This window comes from Coregonus clupeaformis, chromosome 18 (assembly GCF_020615455.1).
Source record: "Coregonus clupeaformis isolate EN_2021a chromosome 18, ASM2061545v1, whole genome shotgun sequence".
In the NCBI taxonomy this organism is placed as follows: Eukaryota; Metazoa; Chordata; class Actinopteri; order Salmoniformes; family Salmonidae; genus Coregonus; species Coregonus clupeaformis.
The window spans coordinates 4,476,325-4,482,015 of NC_059209.1; positions in this window are offsets into that span (position 1 = coordinate 4,476,325).

Genomic DNA, 5,691 nt, shown 5'->3' on the forward strand with positions numbered 1-5,691 from the left:
CCGGACACTTGCGTTGGTTCTGGACCTCCGTCAGACCGGTAGAAAGGTTCCGAACTGACAACGCGATCTCCTGTAGTACCATGCTATGATGGCCCAACATCTTCTCCTGCTGGGTAATAGCATGGCGAACAGAGTCCAGGTCCGCTGGGTTCATTACTGGCCGGATCGTTCTGTCACGGTTTACTATGCCAGAACCCAGAAGCAGACAAGGACAAGGTACGTTGAGAGAAAGGTGAGTGTTTATTTATTGATTCCGAGTGAGGCTGAATAATCCAGGGAACAGAGCGGGTGGCGTGGATGGGTTGTTGGGGGTGCAGTGGTTGGTCCGGTACTGGCTCGGCAGCCGCCGACCATCAGGCAGAGGTAGGGTGAAGGTTCCGGGTGAGAGACTGCAGACAGAACAAAACGGAGGTCAGTACACAACAAGTCAAAAAGGTGCAAAACAACAAAACTAACACTACTGGCTCAGAGACTGATACGCTGACAAACATACTGTTCATGGCTAACGATCCGGCAGGAACTGGATGTTGGGCCAGAGCCTAAGAAGGGTGATGATCAGGACCAGGTGTGCAGATTGCTGATGGGATGCAGGTGCGGAAAACCAGAGCGCTCCCCGGAGCGTTCCCGAACCCTCGGGAAACTGGAGAATACGAGCAGGAACACTAGTCACCAGACAGGACCCGACTCAGACAGCCGGGATCGTCACACATAACCCTATCCCACACCTTAACACGTACCTTACCCATTCATAACCCTATCCCACACCTTAACACGTACCTTACCCATTCATAACCCTATCCCACACCTTAACACGTACCTTACCCATTCATAACCCTATCCCACACCTTAACACTTACCTTACCCATTCATAACCCTATCCCACACCTTAACACGTACCTTACCCATTCATAACCCTATCCCACACCTTAACACTTACCTTACCCATTCATAACCCTATCCCACACCTTAACACGTACCTTACCCATTCATAACCCTATCCCACACCTTAACACGTACCTTACCCATTCATAACCCTATCCCACACCTTAACACGTACCTTACCCATTCATAACCCTATCCCACACCTTAACACGTACCTTACCCATTCATAACCCTATCCCACACCTTAACACGTACCTTACCCATTCATAACCCTATCCCACACCTTAACACGTACCTTACCCATTCATAACCCTATCCAGCACCTTAACACGTACCTTACCCATTCATAACCCTATCCCACACCTTAATCCTCACCTTACCCATTCATAACCCTATCCCACACCTTAACACGTACCTTACCCATTCATAACCCTATCCCACACCTTAACACGTACCTTACCCATTCATAACCCTATCCCACACCTTAACACGTACCTTACCCATTCATAACCCTATCCCACACCTTAACACGTACCTTACCCATTCATAACCCTATCCCACACCTTAACACTTACCTTACCCATTCATAACCCTATCCCACACCTTAACACGTACCTTACCCATTCATAACCCTATCCCACACCTTAACACTTACCTTACCCATTCATAACCCTATCCCACACCTTAACACGTATCTTACCCATTCATAACCCTATCCCACACCTTAACACGTACCTTACCCATTCATAACCCTATCCCACACCTTAACACATACCTTACCCATTCATAACCCTATCCCACACCTTAACACGTACCTTACCCATTCATAACCCTATCCCACACCTTAACACGTACCTTACCCATTCATAACCCTATCCCACACCTTAACACGTACCTTACCCATTCATAACCCTATCCCACACCTTAACATGTACCTTACCCATTCATAACCCTATCCCACACCTTAACACTTACCTTACCCATTCATAACCCTATCCCACACCTTAACACTTACCTTACCCTTTCATAACCCTATCCCACACCTTAACACTTACCTTACCCATTCATAACCCTATCCCACACCTTAATCCTTACGTTACCCATTCATAACCCTATCCCACACCTTAACACTTACCTTACCCATTCATAACCCTATTCCACACCTTAACACGTACCTTACCCATTCATAACCCTATCCCACACCTTAACACTTACCTTACCCATTCATAACCCTATCCCACACCTTAACACTTACCTTACCCATTCATAACCCTATCCCACACCTTAACACGTACCTTACCCATTCATAACCCTATCCCAAACCTTAATCCTTACCTTAACCATTCATAACCCTATCCCACACCTTAACACTTACCTTACCCATTCATAACCCTATCCCACACCTTAATCCTTACCTTACCCATTCATAAACCTATCCCACACCTTAACACTTACCTTACCCATTCATAACCCTATCCCAAACCTTAATCCTTACCTTACCCATTCATAACCCTATCCCAAACCTTAATCCTTACCTTAACCATTCATAACCTTATCCCAAACCTTAATCCTTACCTTAACCATTCATAACCCTATCCCAAACCTTAATCCTTACCTTAACCATTCATGACCATATCCCAAACCTTAACCTTTACCTTACCCATTCATAACCCTATCCCAAACCTTAATCCTTACCTTACCCATTCATAATCCTATCCCAAACCTTAAACCTTACCATTAAACCTTACCATAACCATACGGAAATAATGCCTAAACTTAATGTTTTAGTTTGTGGCAACTTTGAAATGTGATGTTTGGAGCAACAGAATGACACAGAGCAGCAGGAGAAACCCAGGGTGTCAAAACACTTTGAAATGTGATGTTTGGAGCAACAGAAGGACACAGAGCAGCAGGAGAAACCCAGGGTGTCAAAACACTTTGAAATGTGATGTTTGGAGCAACTTCCAAATTTGTCATTTGGAGAAAGGTGGATAGCCTAAACGTCAGAATCTGAAGTGAAATTGGTGAAACCGTTAGATCTTGTTGCTTAAATATGCTAACAAAAACATGAATGGATGCTACTCTTGTAGTCCATTTCGCTTTTGTGCTGCTCTCTCTCTCTCTCTCTCTCTCTCTCTCTGTCTCTCTGTCTCTCTCTCTCTCTCTCTCTCTGTCTCTCTCTCTCTCTCTCTCTCTCTCTCTCTGTCTCTCTCTCTCTCTCTCTGTCTCTCTCTCTCTCTCTCTCTGTCTGTCTCTCTGTCTCTCTCTCTCTCTCTCTCTCTCTCTCTCTCTCTCTCTCTCTCTCTCTCTCTCTCTCTCTCTCTCTCTGTCTCTCTCTGTCTCTCTCTCTCTCTCTCTCTGTCTCTCTCTCTCTCTCTCTCTGTCTCTCTCTCTCTGTCTCTCTCTCTCTCTCTCTCTCTCTCTCTCTCTGTCTCTGTCTCTCTGTCTCTCTCTGTCTCTCTCTCTCTCTCTCTCTCTCTCTCTCTCTCTCTCTCTCTCTCTCTCTCTCTGTCTCTCTGTCTCTCTCTGTCTCTCTCTCTCTCTCTCTCTCTGTCTCTCTCTCTCTCTCTCTCTCTGTCTGTCTCTCTGTCTCTCTCTCTCTGTCTCTCTCTCTCTCTCTCTCTCTGTCTCTCTCTGTCTCTCTCTCTCTCTCTCTCTCTCTCTCACTCTCTCTCTCTCTCCAGGGGATTTGCGGCCGGTTGCTGCTGGGATTGATGTTGTGACGTCAGTCAGAGCGCGGCTCCGCCACAGTCTCCCCGGGGCCAGGAGGACTAATCCGCTGTGCGCGCCACGGAACAGACAGAGCTGCCGGTCTAATCTCTGGTGAGAGGGGGGACAGGACATGGGAATGATGGGTACCAGGCACCGAGGGCTCGGACACACTCAGGCGGGGCTACGGTGCGTTATCGGCAGCGTGGGAAAGCATGGAGCCCCCGCTCAACTCCCAGGGAAGAAGTGAACACAGCGGCAGGTAGATGGGAGAGAAAGCGAGAGAGAGAGAGAGAGAGAGAGAGAGAGAGAGAGAGGAGAGAGAGCTTTAGCCTACCTCGGTAGAGTTTCACGGTACGCTACTCTAGTCTGTTTCATTTCTGTTTGCCGGCCTTGAACTGAACTCTCACGTCGGTCACGTTAGTGTTGGGCGCGTGGAGTGGAGAGGTTTGGGGACTCCATAAAAACATTTAACCTAATGGTGTCGCTCGTGGGGTTGTTGCCTTCCTCGGGAAGGTCGCGCTCTGTTCCTCTGACAGCTCACCAAACTACCGCCTCTGTCTGTCTGTCTGTCTGTCTGTCTGTCTGTCTGTCTGTCTGTCTCACCTTCGACAGGGTGCTACGCAATAGAACGGTCACAAATAAATACATGTCCTGGAACATATATTCTGTCGGCTAGCTCATGTCAGATCTTATTCATGGTATTTCTATCTGCATCGTTCAGTGTGTTTTAACTTCTCTGTTTAGCAGACTCAAAGCTATGAGAGGAGAGAATGTAGAGTTGTTGTTGACAGTAAAGGGGTCATCATACCAGGTCAGGTGGTCAACAAACTGATGACTGCATGGACCAGGAAGTTGTTCAACAACAAACTGATGACTGCATGGACCAGGAAGTTGTTCAGCAACAAACAACAGCAACAATGATAACAACTATTTTCTACATTGTAGAATAATAGTGAAGACATCAAAACTACGAAATAACACACATGGAATCATGTAGTAAACAAAATAGTGTTCAAGAAATCAAAATATATGTTTATATTTTTGATTCTTCAAAGTAGCCACCGTTTGCCTTGATGACAGCTTTGCACACTCTTGGCATTCTCTCAACCAGCTTCACCTAGAATGCTTTTTTCCAACAGTCTTGAAGGAGTTCCCACATATGCTGATCACTTGTTGGCTGATTTTCCTTCACTCTGCCATCCGACTCATCCCAAACCATCTCAATTGGGTTGAGGTCGGGGGATTGTGGAGGCCAGGTCATCTGATGCAGCACTCCATCACTCTCCTTCTTGGTCAAATATCCTTTACACAGCCTGGAGGTGTGTTTTGGGTCATTGTCCTTTTGAAAAACGAATGATAGTCCCACTAAATGCAAACCAGGTGGGATGGCGTATCACTGCATAATGCTGTGGTAGCCATGCTGGTTAAGTGTGCCTTGAATTCTAAATAAATCACAGACAGTGTCACCAGCAAATCACCCCCACACCATAACACCTCCTCCTCCATGCTTCTAGGTGGGAACCACACATGCAGAGATCATCCGTTCACCTACTCTGCGTCTCACAACGACACGGCGGTTGGAACCAAAAATCTAAAATTTGGACTCATCAGACCAAAGGACAGATTTCCACCGGTCTAATGTCCATTGCTTGTGTTTCTTGGCCCAAGCAAGTCTCTTCTTCTTTCTGGTGTCCTTTAGTAGTGGTTTCTTTGCAGCAATTCGACCATGAAGGCCTGATTCACACAGTCCCCTCTGAACAGTTGATGTTAATGTGTCTGTTACTTGAACTCTGTGAAGCATTTATTTGGGCTGCAATTTCTGAGGCTGGTAACTCTAATGAACTTATCCTCTGCAGCAGAGGAAACTCTGGGTCTTCCTTTCCTGTGGCGGTCCTCATGAGAGCCAATTTCATCATAGCGGTTGATGGTTTTTGCGACTGCACTTGAAGAAATGTTCAAAGTTCTTGAAATTGACCGGATTGACTGACCTTCATGTCATAAAGTAATGATGGACTGACATTTCTCTTTGCTTATTTGAGCTGTTCTTGCCATAATATGGACTTGGTATTTTACCAAATTGGGATATCTTCTGTATAC